Here is a 19916-nt window from a genome sequence, read left to right on the forward strand (position 1 = left end):
AGCTCAATCATCATCTATATCATTCATAACAGGAAATCAATAGGTAATATAAAAGGTATAAATTTACAATTTGATAATATGTACTTAATTAATAAAAGTGGTTGCTTTGGGCTAGAGGATTTGGTGAGGAAATGGTGGAGAGACGTGGGAATGGGATAGGGGAGACTTAAATCAAACCGGTGGTTTATAGAAACACCCTGAAACTATTCTTTCACTATCAAAGCAGTTAACGTGTACATGTGTGATTTTTTTAAGGCTTCCCAAATCAAAATATTCTTTTCAGGTTGTTACTTTTGGGAATGCTAAAGCTAAAGTCTTCAGAAACTCAATTCTATGGGCTCAAAGTTCCAGTCAAATTATTAAAAAAAATAAAACAGCGTATAACAATGAAGAATATAATTTCCGTGTTTTGGTTTTTATTCCACCTCTTTGATTTCTTAGTGGCAAGTGCAATGGAGTCAAAATTCCTAGCCTTGAATAAGCTCTATCACTTACTGATTATCTGATCTTGGGCCAATAGCTTAACTTCTCTAAGTACCGGTTTCTTCTCTAAAATCAGATCATAAGAGTTTCTCATTGGGTAGTTGTGAGGATTAAATGAAATGAAATAGACTTCTTAGAAAAGTTTTTGGCCTATCACAGGCATTTACTAAGTGCTAACTACTATTACTCTTCCTTTCTTTTCCACTTACTTTTCTTCCTTCCTAGAAAATAGGTTATTCTTCAACAGCTCCAATAGTATGCATTGTCTTCTACCACTGTGTAACTAGATGCTTTTTAACATACCCTATTAGGTACTATCTCCAGCTACATCTATTTTTTTTTTTAAAGATTTTATTTATTTATTTTTTTCCCCCCAAGCCCCAGTAGATAGTTGTATGTCATAGCTGCACATTCTTCTAGTTGATGTAAGCGGGACGCAGCCTCAACATGGCCAGAGAAGTGGCGCGCAGGTGCGCGCTGGGATCCGGCTGGGCTGCCAGCAGCGGAGCACTCGCACTTAACCGCTAAGCCACCAGGCCGGCCCTAGCTACATCTATTTTTACAAACAAATGAATTATGGGCCATTATCATGCTGTACAAGTGAACTAATTTCTTAATAAGTGTCTTAATTATATATTATGTAAGAATAGGTAACTAGTGTCTGATATTCTGAGAAAATAAATTTAGTATTAGTTATAATTATATATGACTTTTATTTGTCAAGCTTAAATTGCTACATATATAAAATCTGATTAAACCTCTGATGAAGTGTAGGTAATTTATTATCCCCATTTGGCAGATGAGAAAACTGAGGTTTGAAGAGGATGTATAATTTGTTATAGGCTGTATAGTTTATGTCTTTGAAAGGCATTTCATTCTCTTCTAGTATAATACATGATATTTCTCAATTCATTTTAACTTCATCATTTTAGCACTGTGATAGGTACTGCTGAATAGGTAATAAAACAATGTTTCAAAACTTGAAACAGTCAGTGATAACTTTGTGCCCGAAATGCATGGCATTTTTGGTTTTTTTTTTTGTTTTTTTGTTTTTTAAAGATTTTTATTTATTTTATTTTTTTCCCCCCAAAGCCCCAGTAGATAGTTGTATGTCATAGCTGCACATCCTTCTAGTTGCTGTATGTGGGACTCGGCCTCAGGATGGACGGAGAAGTGGTGCCTCGATGCGCACCCGGGATCCGAACCCGGGCCACCAGCATCGCAGCGCGCGCACTTAACCACCAAGCCACAGGGCCGGCCCTGCGTGGCATTTTTGAATCCTAAATAGCTGTAGGGCTACCCTGGGTTGCTGTAGGCTCAGTAAGGCTTTTCCCCATTGATTAGTTTATTTGTGCACTTATTCATTCCATAACTACAACGTGCTCACCATGTGGTAGGTACACGGCTTGGTGCTGGGCATGTTTAGATAAAAAGGTATGGTCCTTATTCTCAGCAGTCCAGTGGGGAGATCTATCTGTACACACTCATAACACAATTCTATCAAGGACATAGTAGAATTGTGAACAAGGCTCTCAGAAAGCACCTAAGTGTATCCAGAGAAAGTCAGGCCTGGTTTAGGCCAGTCCATCCTAGACCATCTAGGAGCAAAGGACCTCACTCTGGAACTTACCCACCTTTCTCTGAGAGGTGACCCCAGGCAGATTGCATTGGCATTACCCTTTCAAAAAACTTTTCTCACTGAAAAGGGCAATGACATTTCCCCACCCTTTCTGGCAATAGCTCTCCTGCAACTCCTTGCTGTCTCTAGGCTCATCTACCATGTGGGACAGTATTCTAATCTCAGTCTTAGTGAACAGGCCCCTAGTTGATAGGGCACTTAGCTTGTTGGCTTTGGATACCAAGTTTCAAGTAAGTAGCAGACTGGGATTAATTTTCTGGGGCCCAGCTCATGGAGGCACTTGGAAACATGACTAAAAATTCCATGCTCCATTGCTACACTATTTTACCTCTGACTCCACATTTTCATTATCTCTGTAAACAGGAGGAATATGGAATCTCCATAATGACTCTTCATTAGCTTGTTTGTGTTCCCCTGGTCTGTCCACTGTCCTTGTGAATTCCTGATTCTGGAATGCCACAGGGAGGTACAGTCTGACAACAATGGCTGACACATCCCTGAGGTGAAAAGTTTAAGGTGGAGTGTACTGGCTAAGAGTACAGTGATTTGGATGTTGGCTCTTGTTCACGGTCATCTTGGGCGTGTTACTTAACTTTCTTATACTCAGTTTCCTCATCTGTAAAAGGAGAATATAGTAGTGTCAATTTCAATGGTAACTTTATTTATTTATTTATTTTTTCCCCCAAAGTCCCAGTAGATAGCCATATGTCATACCTGCACATCCTTCCAGTTGCTGTATGTGGGACGCCACCTCAGCATGGCGGGAGAGGCGGTGTGTCCGTGCAGCCCGGGATCCGAACTTGGGCCGCCAGCGGCGGAGCGAGAGCACCTAACCGATAAGCCACAGGGCCGGCCCAAGTAGTGTCAATTTCATACAGTTGTGAGGAATAAAGAACAGAAACCATCGCAAGTACCTAAAGCAGACTGTTTGGCACCTAAGTGCTCTGTACATGCTGGACATTCATTTCTGTGGGGAATACAGCAAGCAGAGGTTGCCCGCACTTCTTCTGCATCTTCCTTTTAGTGTGGCGTCTCAGAAGATTGTATGGTTTCTCTGGTATGCCTCACTTTGGTATTTGCCTCACTTTCAGAGGCTGGATCTGCAGATGGGGACTTTCCCACTGTCCTTCCATTCCCGAAACTGCAGCTACCGTGAGATTTTATAATGAGATATATCTAGGAGCTATGTTAATTGGGACATTGGAAGTTGGTTGAATTTCACTCACCTGGTGATTACCTCCCAGGAGTCCTTTTATATTTTCATTTCAACTTGTGCCCACAAATGTATGGTAGCACCAAACAAAAATTTATACAGAGCCTCAAAAATTGTGAATAGGTTAGTAACATCATTTCCAAAAATGTATATTTAAATGTTATTTTTATGTAGTATGGAACACCTACTATTGTGTGTGTAGGTATATTGTATTGAGTGTGACAAATACTGTTTTTTCTCTATTATATAAGCAGAGTAATGGATTGTTGTGACCCTGAAAGTATAAAGAAATTTTTCTGCAAGTAAGAATATAGATGTGGAAGAAGAAGAAGGAGAAGGAGAAGAAGTATTCTATAAGTAAGAATATAAAATTGAATATTTTTATTGAATCATAATGTATATCTTAACCATAGATTCCATAAGAATCCCAACATTTTAACTCTAAAACTTCAGCTACAAAATCATCAACACTTAATTACTTGTATTTTGATAATAGATATTTTACATCACTTTAAGAATTTTTTAAAAGAGAATTTGGCATAAGAGGTTAAGCCAACTCCCAAAGGAAGAATATATGATGGAAATTTGAAATATTTGCTCCTCTTGAAAGTAGATCCGGAGTCAGCCTGAGGTCTAAATGACGTGTACAAGTATGAGTCAGAGGCAGTGTTTGCAGGATTACTAAGAGGCTAAAATTAGTCACTTCCTAGAACTTGCATGTCTGTCTCCTCCATTGGTTTGAAAGTTCTTTGAGAGCAAAGACAATATCTTAGGTCTTTTTATTTTTCTCCCAGCATACAATATCGTGACTTGCACATAGAAAATACTAAATGAATATTCAAATGAATTAAATGAAGATCAAACATGATGAACTCGAGATCTGAGATTTTTGGAATGAACTCTAATTTTTATCTAGGTCTAATACTTCTTATCCATCTTCTTATCCAACTTCTATCACTTCTGGTTAGGTTGTTAGAGCATCAAATTTTGAGTTAATTTGCAATGTTAGATAGGGTTTATCATGTCATTTAGAAAAAAAACTAATGAAACACTGGAATTGTGGACAAGATATGCTCCATGAGATATTTTGATGAAGATATTTTTCTTTAAATAATCATTGTAAAAGAATGGTTTAGATGAATACATGGAATCATTTGTGTAAGGAACGCTCCTTCTAATTCTTGTGTTTCTTTCTGAACACTAAATATTGGCCATAAAATAAGAAGAAATTAATATTCAAAATATATAGTGTCTTTGGATCTTTTAAAATCATTCTTTCTTTCTTTTTTTTTTAGTGGCTACTGTAGCACTTGGAAAATCATATACACTTCAATCCCAGGAATAGTGGTATTGCTGAAGCAAAACATCTTCTATTTACATATAAATATCTTCATTCAGCATAACTGAATACCTTTCTCATTTATAATGAAGTGGCAACAACCTCAACAATCAAATTCTAAGACATAGATACTAGATTAAAGTGACTGAGTATATCTCAGGATCAGAAAACAATCTTTCAAAAAATTCAGCCTGGTCCCAATGTATAATCCTTCTTAAAGCTATTTTGAATTACTGCCAGATCCCCGGCTATGATTTTGCAATCCCAGCCAAATAATTCATAAGACCTTTGGAGGAGAATATCTGAACTTCCTGCCTCATCCAGTGACACAGAGGGAGTGTTGATCTATTTTCATTATACCATCTATCTTTTGCTGAAAGACCAATAGTTTGAATTTATAAAGTAACCTATAGAAGTCAATGAACATTGTGGTTTCACATTCACCACAATATTGTCATTTCAAATGGAATGTACAAGTTCATCACAATCCACTTTAACCCTTTTATGTCTTCAAAGCAGCAGGAAGCCAGTTTCTGTGGTCAGTTAAATGGCTGTTCACTTTGACTTTGGTACTTTGTGTCACACTCTTATCATTGAACTTGAAATATCTTGAAAAAACAAATCAGAACATTTAAAAAACTGAGCACAATTTATTCTGCAATTGTTCATTTTTAAATTTAAAATAATAAATTTATTATTTAATCTTTGAATAAATACATTTAAATACCAATCTCAGTATCAGTTTCATGATAATCTTATAAGTCTTTTCCCTCCTCTTAAATTCATTTTTGTATCTTCCATTTTTGCCCCTTTATCCTCCCATTGACGAAACCTAGCTCCAAAAACAAGTAGAGGACTAAAAGCGTCTGAAATCATATGAACAAGAAGAAGTAGTGGTACAGCTGATTTTCATGAAGTTTGTAATACTTCAGCTAATGCATTCAATGAATTATTTATTTTAAAAAGAGATTCCATAAATCTTTGACTCCTATACTTGATGATTTCTGTAGAAGGAATGATAAATAACCTGATGGGGTGTGATTGGAAAAAGAATTATTTTGCATGTTTGAATCAAGTTAATTTTTACAGAGTATAAGAAAAATTAATAAATTGAATTGAAGAATATACCAAGATTGTCCATTTAATATTAATACTGTGTTATTGGTTTTGCATTAATATTCAACAAACACTGTTACATTTTAAGAATCTAAAATATATGGGGTAATTATTGGTTAAGGATCTACTGTCTGATCCAGTAGTGTAGCTGATAAGAAGGTGCTCAGATACAGAGTCTACACTAGGCATCCCCAGCTCCACTAAACAAAGTGAGCAGGGAAGTGGTTTGCTTAACCGAAGATGAGGATCTTTCGGGGAATGCAAGTGGGATTAGTGCCAGCAAGTTTCCCAAAGAGAGAAAGATGGAGGCCTCAGGGCCTTAGGTAACCCAGTTCCATGGCCTTGATGATGTTGAGGGATGTTTGTGGAAAGCATGGCCACTGCAGAATTGAGGTCAGCATATGCCATCACCGCCTGAACAGTACATCGGAGTGTAAGCAGAGGCTGTGTCCCTATCCCACCAGCTCCAGCATGAGCTTTGAGCTGCCTCAGCCTTGCCTTTATAGGTTTCCAACAACCCTTCCAGGCCACTTTGTGCCCCATACCAAACACCTTGCAGGTAATGAGCTTTTTATGGGACCCTTATAGAGAGCCTATGAGCTGAATGGCAAAGCACCACCACTGGTTAAGTTTTGCCGACTCTGATTCCCCTACTCTGGAGCTGGACAGATGGCAGAAATGGAATTCCTCTTAAATGGAATTGTGGGTGCATGAAAATGAGGAGCACATGAAGTAGTGTATGGAGCCACTTGTTGAGTTCACTTTTTGAGCTTGGATGTGGGATGAAGGGCAAGGCTTTGGCAGCCTGGGTGAGACTGAGAGGGGTAGAATATAGACAGGGTAGATACTCACGGAGGAGGAGGAGAGGAGGGAGTAGATACTGAATGACTCATTGAGGTCATTAGACCATTGATAACCTATGGTCTCTTGTAGTGGAACACGCCAAAAACCTCAAGGCCTGGTCTATGCTCTTCTCATCTTGGAATTCCTCACTTCTTCTCTTGTATAGTGAAATCCTGCATATCCTTTAAGGTGCTGCTTGTTGACACACTCCTCAACTTGCTTCTTCATTCTCCCATCCTGCTGCCTTCCATTGTCTGGGGACAGTCAGCCCTACCCTCTGGGTTCTTACACCACATTTCTCTTATGGCGTGTAGAGTTAGTTCATGACTACTTTCTTTTTAAATTGAGATATCCTTACAGAAGAAACCTTGTCTGTATAATCTTAGTGCATAACACAGTGGGTGACATATAATCTACCACGATAAATGTTCTTATAGTGAATTGATACTCAAACTAGCTATTTAAGTGACTCCAGAGAACACTGAAAGGACTGGAGTGCAGTAAGTTTTTTCCTAAAAAGTTGCATGTAAATATGAACTGTATTCTTTTGTGAAATAACTAGACCTTGTTTGGTAGGTACCTGGGTGAAACAATTAGCCAATGCCCAAACCATCAGAATCCGTTGTCAACTACTAAAGAAACCACAGAATATCAACAGACCATTCAGTTAAAAATCATTCCACCAGGGCTGGCCCAGTGGTGTAGTGGTTAAGCTTGGTGGCCTGGGGTTCTCAGGTTCGGATCCCAGGCACGGACATATGCATCACTTATCAAGCCATGCTGTGGCAGGCATCCCACATATAGAGTAGAGGAGGATGGGCACTGATGTTAGCCCAGGGCCAATCTTCCTCAGCAAAAAGAGGAGGATTGGCAACAGATGTTAGCTCAGGGCTGATCTTCCCCACAAAAAAAAAAAAAAAATCATTCCCCCAAGGAAACTAATTCCTTGGGATTTAGAAGCTGTCAGAGAGAGGTCAGAGGAAACCAGATTCACAAAAGTTTGTAAAATAAAGGAAAACAAATCAATCATTTCTCCAGTAAAGGGATCTTTTAAAGGATAGCCAAAAAAAGAAAAAAAAAAAGAAAGAAAAGGATTGTTTCTACCTCTACTCTTTTACAGGACTTTCCTAATCAACTTTTTAAAAAAATAATGGCTCTACTGACTTATAACTCACATATTGTAATATTCACCCATTTAAAGTGTATAATTCAATGGTTTTTTGGTATGTTCATAGGGTTGTGCAACCATCACCACAGTAGATTTTAGAACATTTTCATTACCACAAAAAGATACCCATACTCTTTAGCTATCACCTCCCAAACCTCCCATCTCCCCCTTTCCTCCAGCCCAAGGCAATCATTAATCTACTTTCTGTCCCTATAGATTTGCCTATTCTGAATATTTCATGTTAATGGAATCATATAATACGTGGCCTTTGTGACTGGCTTCTTTCACTTAGCATAATGTTTTCAAGGTTTATCCGTGTTGTAGCATGTACCACTACTTCATTCATTTTTATGAATGAATAATATTTCACTGTATGGATATATGACATTGTATTTATCTATGTGTCAGTTGGGACATTTGGGTTGTTTCCACCTTTTGGTGGATAATGCTGCTCTGAACATTCAGGTACAAGTGTTTGTGAGGACATATGTTTTTATCTATTTTGAGTATGTATGTAGGCCTTTTTTTCCAGATGCTCAGCAGGCAGACAGCCTCCACTCATACAGGCCAAGGTCCTTTTGCAAGTTCTGAGAGTAATCTTCCTGAGCCCCTGACGCCAAACCTAGAAGATTAAGGCAAAATTCTACTCAACCTTCAAGGACCACTTCATTCATTTAAGCATTCACTCAATAAATATTTATTCATTCCCTAATATGTGCCAGCCTCTGGGCTATATGCTGGGAATGCAACAGGAAACAACAATTACAACAAATAGTAATTATCAGATCTTCTTTATATTTTGGAAAAATAAAATTCTGGCTACTAACTGAAGTGAAAGAGGATGGACTAGGATTAGAAAAATTAAGTTCAAATCCTATGTCTTTAGTCTGCCAATCTCTTGTAATGTAACGTTGGGCAAGTGATGGAATCCTTCAAATGTTTTCTCATCTGAGAAACAGACATAATATTTTCTACCTCGTGAAGTTGTGAGGATTAAGTTTAATAATTTACCTGAAAACATTTTGTAGTGTATAATAACAAGTTACTAATATTGTTCTTTTTACCGTTCCAGTCCTTCTGAGGCAGAGTAGGGTTGTGGTTAAGAGTGCCTGATTGTCTTGGCTGGATCTTAGCTCTGCCTCTTGTTGGCAAGGTTGTTGTGAGGATAAAATGAGTTAATACAGGTAAAATATTTAGAATAGTGCCTTGTACATAATAAGTGCTTTGTTAATATTTATAAGGTAGACTTATATAGTAGAATCATTCTCTTTTAAACTTCTATTAATTATTTTTTTACAAAACCCCCTCTCTGCTTAAAAAATTCACAGTATTTTCCCTTTCCCCAGTAGCTAGAAGCAGATTTCACAAGTAAATAAACATTTCACAGGTAAATGTAAACATTTCTAGCAGATGAACAGCCTCAAGGACTTGTCATGTCACAAAATCACGATTGTCATCTTTCGCAGAGCCAGCAATAAATGAATGAGGCTGAAAATTACCTCTTGATAAGTGCATGAACGTCAGACGTGAGATACAAAGTATGCTTTACATCTTCCCAAGCTACTTTCTGGATAAACGTGGAACTCATTGTAAAAATCCCAAGACTGAGTATTTAACTTTGACAATGCTTATCAAATGTTAACAATTTTCAGATAAGGTCTAAATCTTTTCATTATGTGAAACACCAATGGCATTTTATTCCTTTTATTTCTTGGTTTCCTTTAATAAATTCTGTATTCATTGCTCAAGATGACCAAAATTCACTTATTAATATTACTAAAATTTATAAGCATTCATGGAAGGTTAACCTAATTGGTTATCATTAATCATGACTGGATACCACTATGGATGTGTGAACTTTGCCCCATTTAACAGTTATGATCTGTATCTCTTATCCATTACCTATGTCCTCACAGATATATGACATTCATTATCATGAGAAAAATCTGCATCATCAAGGAAAATATACTATATTAGTTAAAGATAAGCTGATATAACAAACAGATGCTAAATACAATGGCTTAAAGAAGGTAGAGGTTTATTTTTTGCTCCTGTAACAGCGAGAACAGTTCAGGGCAGAGTGGCTCCCTGAGATAATTCAAGGACCCAGGTACCTTCCTTCAGTTTGCACAGGTATCCCCTAGGGCATTATTGCCATCTACTTGGTCAAAGTGGGATTGCCCCCTATCCAGTTTCCATCAACTGCAAAGGGAAAAGAAGTCATGAGGAAACATGTCCAGTGTCCTGAGGCTCAGGCCAAGCAGTGGAATTTATCACTTCTCATATTCAATGGCTACACCTAACCACAAGGGATGCTGGGAAATGTGGTCTAGCTCAGTAGTCATGTGCCCAGAAAAAGAAGGCAAATAGGTTTTGGTAGACTACTAGCAGTTTCCACCAAATATATTATTTTGTTGATTTGCAGAATTATATATCCAAGATAAATAATTTGTTATTTTAGTAAGCTCTTTCTTTCACTGATCCATAGCAATTTAAACCCGCTTTCATATTCCACTGGGTTGCCATTTTATCATGCTATGTGGAGAGCAAAACTCATGCTTGGGAATAAAGTACTCACCAACCGGGGCTGAGTTTTCTTGAACAAAGACAGACAGCCCAGGAATCTTTTGAATGAAGAATACATTTTTTTTTCAGGGGCCAAAGATGAATACTTACTATTTGGGGATATCAAAGAAGCTATAATAAGTGTTTTTTAAGCCCTTTGGAAAGTGTAAAGCCTTGTATAAATGCAAGATTGTTATTATGATAGTATTATCACATAACTGTTAGTGGTGTATTCTTCATAGGTTATTATATCTATTGGCTCAACAAGGAGTTGGGCTCTGTAAAAGATACTTTGTTCTTTACCTTTCCAGTTCACTTTTCCAGGCTGTCCTAGAGGGTTCCAGGTGATCTGCAAAGGTGATGAAAATGTAATGATAAACATAACATACTTTGTCACAGAAATAAATACAGCGAAACCCTATGTTTACATTATCATTACCTATATATTTATGCAGTTTTACTTTCTTGTATGAACACATAAAGTTTCCTATATTGTTAATATACTAGTTTCCCACAAATTATGTTTATTTCTTACAATTTGTTCTTACTTCTTTAGAAAAAGCTTCATCAAAATTTACCTTTGTTTACTCTGATACTGGCTTTTCCATTCAAGATTCTCATAGTTGTTTAGAATCTTCTTTGGAGAAGTAACCCTTAATTTCCCTACAACAGTTCCTTAGACAGGTCTCCCAACAAAAGAAGTTTGTTTGTCCTGTGGCTGTGTGCCTATTCTAGAAGGTGAGAAGAAACGTGTAAACATTTTGCCTCTTCTTAGGAAAAGAAAAAAATAAATAACTCATTTATTTTTGAAATAACCAGTTTATTTTTCTTGTAATATGCTCTATTATCATTATTATTGTCGAATGGTGTGATTGTTGTCAAACAACAATTACTTCTTATAATTGCCTATAATTTTCATTTTTGCACTCTTTATGTGGATATTTTTCTCAGTCTCCAGGAAAAACAAATGGAAGAGGAGCTTTACAGTAATAATCATACCTTAAGAGTGCCCAAGAGTATAAAATAGTATTAGGAGAGTGAATTAATTTTTTATTAATTAGGTAGTCCTTGCATATTAGAAGCCATGAAGCATGAAGAAACCCTTGCCTTCAAAAAGCTCACATTCTGATCTTAGGAAAATTGGACCATGCTGAATGGATGAATAGAAAAAGTTAGTTTTGCCCCTCATGGAAAAACATATTGCTTTTAGAAAGTATCTACCTTGACTCACCAAAACGTTAGCTTAGGTCTTACTTGGGTTAATTTTATACGCCAGTCCTATTGTTTTAAGAATGTTTGTCCTCTGCAAATGTCTCTGCTTTCAAAAGTAAGCCCATTTGGAGATTACGGTAATCTTTGATCCTGATTAAAATTTCTCTGTCCTGTTGCTTTGTGTTTTACCTTTCACAGTAGCTTAATCCACATTCTATTGTTTTGTGATTAACTCTGAATATGGAATCTTAGTGTCGGTTTCATAGGAGCCTCATCTGAACATAAAGCACATCTCTTTGTTTCCTTTAACATTTCCGCAGTAGCATTGATTTACCTCGACTTTAGTTTTATTCACTGAGCAAAGAATTTTCTTCTGAGTTTTTTTTTTCCTTTCTTTCCTAATTGGTCTGCTCTGGTGGGTGATTTTGTGGAAAAAAAGTTTTGTTTTTTTTTTTGGTTCAAAGCACTGATCAGTGATTCATAAAACTGATTTTCTTTTTTCCTTACAATTAAAATAAGCAGTGACATTTAGCCACCTACAAACCCCAGCCCTACTGTCCTTAGTGTTAAGATAACTGATTAGTTCTGCAGCCCTGCAAACACCTCCCAGCATTCACCTATAATGGGCCATAAACTTGAAAGCCTCCTAGGCCTCTTTCCTTGTCCCTGGGTGAGGCTGGCAGGGTGGAGGAGGGGCAGCAAGCCCAGCAGAGAAGGAGTGAGAAACACTGACAGAATCACAGGAGGAATGGAAAAAAAGAGCTTAAGAGGATTATAACAAGAAAGGAAGCATTTGGAGTCCTGGGAGGTGATGCCAGTCAGGATCTCTGAATTGCTAAGAAAAGAGAAATTTTCCCCATCCACACGTAGGCCTTTCCACACGCAGGGAATTTCTTTTTCCCTTTCGTATCCCCTTAGTTCTTTCTTCCTGAGAAGTGATGGTCTCGCACTCAGGAGGAAAGCGACTAGGCTGACCTCTCCAAAGAAGGAAGCTTCCTTGAAAAGGTGGCTTTGACTTTACATTTTCAGGGGGTAGGAAGGGGCAATCAGGAGAGGCATGAGTTTTAGCCAGACAAGCTGATGACATCTGAAAAATGCAGGCCAACATGACTCGGGGGGGAATGTAGAAAATTGCTATTCAACTGTGGCTATTCAATTTAGGGCCTTCTAAGAAGGGCTTTTCCACAAAAAGCCTTGAACTTTCTGAAGGAAGGTCAGGCAACATGGCTCATTTAAATGAAGATTTTAATCTTGAAGTATGTTTTGATCATGTTACATTGTATAGGTCTTTTTTTTTTCCATGAACATGTTGTGAATATTCAGTGCTAGAGAATACTGTAGTTTTGAATTTTAAAAATATTACTAGACTTGTTAACGAATCACATAATTTTCTCTCATGAACCTGTTTCTGGTGCTTATAATTTAGGTAACAGATTGGCAAAAAATATTCAAAATTCCAAATATGCATAATTGCTGATTGTGGAGGTGAGAACTCTATTCTTTTTTTAAACAAGAGGAGAAATTTGCTTAGAATTTGCTTAAGAATTTGGCTTAAGTGCCAAACACTTTAATGGAAGCCAATTCATAAATGCTCATGGTATTTTAATGTTCTACAAAAATCATTCTGAGGGACTGAGACAGCAGCAAAGAGGTAACTTAAATACAGTCCTTCAGTAACAGTGGAGCTTTGAGACAGAGATGGGAGGAATTCCACTAGTAGCTGAAACGAAGGAATCAACAGAAAGAAAAATCTTTATTTGGGACATAACACCAACAGACATAAACGTCTATGTGACTTGACTATCTTTCCTAGATTTTTTAAATTAAGACTATTTTTTTTAGAGCAGATCTTTTAGATTCACAGCAAAATCGAGAGGAAGGTACAGAGATTTCCCATAAACCTACAGCCCCCACATATGCACAGCCTCCCCTATGATCAACATCCCCCACCAGAGTGGTCCTTTTGTTACAATTGATGAACCTACATTAACACACCATAATCACACAAAGTCTTGAGTTTACCTTACAATTCACTCTTGTTGTATAGTCTATGAGTTTGGACAAATGCGTAATGATATGTACCCATCATTATGGTATCAAACAGAGTGTTGTCACTGCCTAAAAATCCTCTGTGCTCCACCTATTTATTTCTCCCTCCCCACCAACCCCTGGTAACCACTGAACTTTTTACTGTCTCCATAGTTTTGCCTTTTCAAGACTGTCATATAGTTGGAATCGTAAAGTATGCAGCCTTTTCAGACTGACTCCTTTCACTTAATAATATGCATTTAAGTTCCCTCCATGTCTTTTCATGGCTTGATAGCTCATTTCTTTTTAGCACTGAATAATATTCCATTGTCTGGATGTACCACCATTTATTTTTCTATTCACCTACTGAAGGACATCTGTTGCCTCCAAGTTTTGGCAATTATGAATAAAGTTGCTGTAAACATTCATGTGCAGTTTTTTGTGTAGACATAAGTTTTCAACTCTTTTGGGTAAATACCAAGGAGCACGATTGCTGGATCATACGGTAAGAGTATATTTAGTTTTGTAAGAAATCACCAAACTGTCTTCCAAAGTAGCGTACCATTTTGCATTCCCACCAGCAGTGAATGAGAGTTCCTGTTCCACATCCTTGTCAGCATTTGGTGTTCTCAGTTTTCGGGATTTTGGCCATTTTAGTAGGAGTGTAGTGGTATCTCATGGTTTTAATTTGCATTTCTCTGATGACATACGATATGGAGCATTTTTCATATGCTTATTTGCCATCTGTATATCTTTTCTGGTGGGGGGTCTGTTAAGATCTTTAGCCCATTTTCTTACTGGGTTGTTTGTTTTTTTATTGTGGAATTTTAAGAGTTCTATATATATTTGGATAACAGTACTTTATCTGTATGTCTTTTGCAAACGTTTTCTCTCAGTCTGTGCTGTTTTCTAATTCTTTTGACATTGTCCTTTGCAGAGGAGAAGTTTTTAATTTTAATGAAGTCAGCTTATCAAGTATTTCTTTCATGGATCATGCCTTTGGTGTTGTATCTAAAAAGTCATCACTATACCCAAGGTCATCTAGGTTTTCTCCTGTGTTATCTTCTGGGAGTTTTATGGTTTTGCAACTGTTTATAGTTTATAGTATAAGAGTTTATAGTTTTAGGTCTGTGATCCATTTTGAGTTAATTTTTGTGAAAGATGTAAGGTCTGTGTCAAGATTCATCTTTTTACATGTGGATATATATGTAAGCATACATAATCGAATACATTGTTGGTATTATTATTGTGAACAAACTGTTATCTGTCAGGTCAACTAAGAATAAGAAAAATAAAAGTTTTTATTTTACCTTCACTTATTCCTTCATTAAAGCTCTCCTTTTCTTTATGTAGATCTGAGTTTCTGATATATATTATTTTTCTTCTCTAAAGACCTTCTTTTATCATTTCTTGCAAGGGAGGTCTACTGGCAACAGATTTCTTTAATTTTGATTTTAAGATTGAGAAAGTCTTTATTTCTCCTTCATTTTTAAAAGATAATTTCACAGGCTACCAAATTCTAGGTTGGTTGTTTTTTCTCTTAACACTTTAAGTATTTCACTCCACTCTCTTCTTGCTTGCATGGTTTCTGAGAAGAAGTCAGATGTAACTCTTATCTTTGTTCTTCTATAGGTAAGGTTCTAGCTTCTTTCAGGATTTTTTCTTTATCTTTGATTTGAAATGATATGACTAGTTTGAAAATGATAAGACTAGGTGTAGTTTTTTTGGCATTTATCCTCCTCTGTGTCCTCTGAGCTTCTTAGAGCTGTGGTATGGTGTCTGACATTAATTTGGGAAATTCTCAGTTGTTATTGTCTCAAATATTTCTTCTGTTCCTTTCTCTCTTTCTTCTCCTTCTGGTATTCCCATTTCACATACGTTATACTTGTTGTAGTTCTCCTACAGTCCTTGGATATTCTGTTCCCTTTTTTTCAATCTTTGTTCTCTTTGCTTCAGTTTTTGAGGATTCTGTTCATATATCCTCTAGCTCAAAGATTTTTTACTCTCTGAGTAAAGAGATTGGCTGTGTCCAATCTACTAATAAGCCCATCAAAGGCATTCTTTACTTCTGTTACAGTATTTTTTTTCATCTCTAGCAAGATAAGTTCTTTCTTAGGATTTCCCTCGCTCTGTTTACATTGCCCACCTGTTCTTGCATGCTGTCTTTATCCATTAGTGCCCTTAGTATATAAATCATAGTTGTTTTAAGTTCCTGGTCTGATAATTCCAACATCCCTGTCATATCTCATTCAGATGTTTGCTCTGTCCCTTCAAATTGTGTTTTTTGACTTTTGGTATGCCTTGTAACTTTTTCTTGATAGCCAGACATGATGTACAAGGTAAAAGGAACTGCTATAAATAGATATTTAGTAATGTGGTGGTGAGGTGTGGGAGGAGGGGAAGGATTCTATAATCCTATGATTAGGTCTCAGTCTCTTAGTAAGCCTGTGCCTCTGGACTGTGAATTTTACAAGAGTTTCTCAGTTTTTTTCTCTCCCTTTAGGTGGGGCAGTATAGCTAGAGTGGGCTGGAGTTGGGTATTTCCCTTCCCTCAGGTCAGTGAGTTTCTGGCAATACTCCAACAGATTAGGCTCTGGTTAACTAGTTTCCCCTGAGAGCAGGCTTGTTAAGAAGAACACAGTGCTCTGGCATGTTTCAAAATCATTCCTTTTCCCCTTCCCCTGCCAGAAGCATAAGGGGATTTTCTCCCATATTTATTATGGGAACCTGGTGGAGCTCCTGGAGGTAAGTCTCGCAATATTGTGGGGGCCTGCTTATGACTGGATACCCCTGAAGTTTTTAAATTTCAGACTTTTCCCTACTGAGCCTCCAGCAATTAGTCAATTACAGTTCGGGTTTTCCTCCCTCAGCACTGGTTCCTGCCATGGTTTCTGCTTGTGAGTCTCTGCTCCAGGAAGCCATGACTCCCTGTATTCGCCTGTCTGTCTCTCCAGTCTTGGGGGCAGCAGTTTGACCTGTGTCCTCTCCTCTCTTACGGATCCAAGAAGACTTGTTGAGTTTTCAGTCTGTTCAGCTTTTTGCTTGTTAGGATTGAGTGGCAACTTCCAAGTTCCTTACACGTGGAACCAGAACTCTCCAAGATTTTTTAGCCAATTAGAAGAGTATGTATTTGAGAAACTGCCATATGGTTGTGAAAGCACTGTGACTATAAGCAGTGAAGGTGGCCAAGGAAGACATTTGTTCCTTCATATTCTGCTTCTGTGCAGCCCTCAGGAAGTCTGGTCAAAAACCCACCACCAGAGAACTCTAGAGGTAGTGCATCAGGTGGTTCTGTGTCCCATGTCTCCCTGGAACGAATGCCTCGAGAAGGAATTAACATGGCAACTTGATGCCAGCACATCTGCTATCCACAGCTGCTGAGTCTCCTACTCTTCAATCACAGTGAGAGAAGTTCCCAGCAAAAGCTAAGTCTTAACATAAAATTTTTAAGAGCAGCATTCGGAGTGTATCCTTATTGAGTCCTGGCTCTGGATAAAGATGGTTAGGATAGAGGCAAACTTTGAAGTAGAGCCCCTGTAATTATTAAATTGGACAGGCTCCTGTGGGTGGACATAGAGGAACATGATCCACACAAGGGCCTGGCAAATCTTGAGCAGTCATCTAGCAAACCTGTGTCGGCTCATCCTTAACGGTCTGTACTATCCTTTTATACTGATTAGCTTAAAGGTAACAAAGCATGGTGAGGTTGGTTCAGGTAGGCTCTTGACTACAAAATCATCAGCTTGGTTATGGTAAATATCAGAAGCAACAGGACATTATTATCAGCGAGTTGTACTTAATCAGCACCTAGGCTGAGTGTCGCAGCTGAGGTTTGAGACGGAACTAGAAGCACTTCCAGCCCTTCCGATGGCAAGATCTGGCACCCGCCTCCTACCATTCTCATTTCATCTTATCTGATTTCCTCCTGGCTCACTCTGCTCTAGCCTCGTCACCTTCTTTTTGTTCTTAAATGGGCCAAGATTGTTCTTGCTGCAGCTAGTTTGCACCAGCTGTTTGCATTTCTCCCAGATTTTCCTGTGCATATTTCGCTCCATGCCATCAGTAAGTCTCAATTCTAACATCACCTTCTCAGAGAGATCTTCTGCAACTAATGTGGCAGTTGTCCCATCTCTCACCCCCAGTTATGATCAAATCACTCTGTTTTATTTTCTTCATAGCATTTATCACTCTTTGGAAATTATCTCTACTATCTCTTTTTCCCTTTCTTTTTCTTTGATGGCATTCCCTAATAGAATGTAAGCTCCATGAAAGCTGGACCTTACTTAACACTGTATATCCCTAACACCCAAAACGGTACCTGGCACTTAGCAGGAACCTGATAAATATGTGTTTAATGAATGAATAAAAAGAATTCCCAACCAGAGTAACCCTCTGCAACTCTGGGCCGAGGCCCCATTCTTGCTTTTCTCAGCTGTCACGTTGGATCTTACATGCTCAAGCCATCCATTTTCCAGACCAAAACTTAGGCAGGTAAAATGTAAGCAGCCTCAGATCCCCTTTCAGATGGGGGGAGTGCAATGGTCGCCAGCCCAGCCCTGGGTTCTGTAGACCCCTCTCCTGACCAAGATAGAGAGTCTTGTAGCCTGCTCTGAGATCTGGAATTCTGTGTCCCCAAATGACCTTGAGACTCTGCAGTGGTCCCAGGTCACAGTTATGCCCTCCTCCATTGGTCCTAGTTTTCGGGATTATGCTGCTGCTGCTTGCTTTCTAACATTCCCCATCTCTCTAGCGTGGGAACTGAAGCCCTACCCTTGGCGAGGATCCTGTTCCACATGGACAAAACGCCTAGATGACAACCATCTGCCATCCACTGGCTCTCTCTCCTTCCTAGCAACCTCTGCCCACCTCCTACCCCCACCCAAGTTAATTACTGCTCGACAGTCCAGAGAGTACCCATAGGCTGGGGAAAGCAATGCCATTGCTCAACCCTGGTCAGAATTGCTTGCCTTTGGAGGGAAGAAAAACAGTAGATAGTGAATAGCTTCAGCAAAGCTTGAAGTTCTTGGTTTGCTTTGGAGTTAGCATTTCTTGGTGCATAAACTTCATTTTAAATGCAGTGAATATATGCAGCATTGATCTGATCAGAAAAGTCTAACAAATTGACACCGGAATTTCTGATTTCTAATTTCTCTCTCTATCCCTCTTACTTACTTTTTACTTACGCTTGTACCTTAAGCATCTAAATGTAGGAATTCTGACATCTTCCCTAAAGTTCAACTTGTCTTGATACCGTGTCCTTTATGGACTATATAAACAAGCTTCTTTGGCTTCTGGTGCCAGCAGGTAGGAGGGAAGAGAGTGAAGTTAAAGTATGTATTCTCCTAGCCCCCTTCCTGCTGGGTTGCCAGGCAGGCCACAGCTCCTGCAGGGAGGACTTCCACAGCTACAGCTGCTCCATCTGGGTCCTAGTACTTGCTCTCTTTCTTGCCCCATCAGGCCTAGGGGTGGTAACAGTGCCCCACTATTGCTACCCTCCAGGGTGCTTCACCCTTGTTGGTTTCTTTTTTCTCTTCCTACACCTTTGTAAATGGTCACTTTATTGAGCTTTTTCCAATTACTCGTTCAAGTGTGTCATTTGTTTCTGCTGAGACCCTAAGTACATAGGATGTGAATTATGATAAAAGTGTTAGTACATTAAGTATGGTGTATGTGTAAACATTTAGAAGAAAACATAGGAGAAAATATTCAGGACCTAGGCCTAGATGAAGTGTTCTTAGACATGACACAATCCATATAAGAAAAAAAATTAATAAATTGGGCTTCCTCAAAAACTTTTGCTCAATAAAAGACTCTGTTAAGAGGATGAACAGACAAGCCACAGACTGAAAGAAAACATTTGTAAACTATTTGCAAACCATCTATCTGATAAAGAACTCTTAAAACTCAAAAGTAAAAAAAGCAAATAGGGCCGGCTCCGTGGCTTGGCGGTTAAGTGCGCGCGCTCTGATGCTGGCGGCCCGGGTTCGGATCCCGGGAGCGCCCCGAGGCACCACTTCTCCGTCCAACGTGAGGCCGGGTCCCACGTACAGCAACTAGAAGGATGTGAACCTATGACATACAACTATCTACTGGGGCTTTGGGGGGAAAAAACTGAATAAATAAAAAAAAAAAAAAAAAAAAAAAAAAAAGCAAACAATCCAGTTAGAATCAAAATGGCTAAAATAAAAAATAGCAATAATACCAAATGCTGGCAAGGGTGCAATTAAATTGAATCACTCATACATTGCTGGTGGGAATGAAAAATGGTACAGCCACTCTGGTAAATATTTTGGAAGTTTCTTAAAAATCT

General features: G+C 38.4%; 2 long non-coding RNA genes across 3 annotated transcripts in view; both read right to left on the reverse strand.

The window, feature by feature from the left end:
• Nucleotides 1-19916, reverse strand: part of LOC147918200 (uncharacterized) — a 475202-nt gene that overhangs the window by 288964 nt on the left and 166322 nt on the right. The window lies entirely within an intron of this gene.
• The window catches only part of LOC147918202 (uncharacterized), a 31034-nt gene that overhangs the window by 7663 nt on the left and 3455 nt on the right, over nt 1-19916 (reverse strand). Inside the window, exons 2-3 of one of the 2 annotated variants that reach the window (XR_015551550.1) lie at nt 10945-11097; nt 10670-10715 (exon numbers count right to left, since the gene is read on the reverse strand). This is a non-coding gene — a long non-coding RNA (uncharacterized LOC147918202). The remainder of the gene's footprint in view (nt 1-10669; nt 10716-10944; nt 11098-19916) is intronic. The other variant, XR_015551552.1, reaches the window with a different exon arrangement.

The sequence above is a fragment of the Ceratotherium simum genome, chromosome 1 (genome assembly GCF_057802395.1).
Source record: "Ceratotherium simum simum isolate JZ-2026a chromosome 1, ASM5780239v1, whole genome shotgun sequence".
NCBI lineage: Eukaryota > Metazoa > Chordata > Mammalia > Perissodactyla > Rhinocerotidae > Ceratotherium > Ceratotherium simum.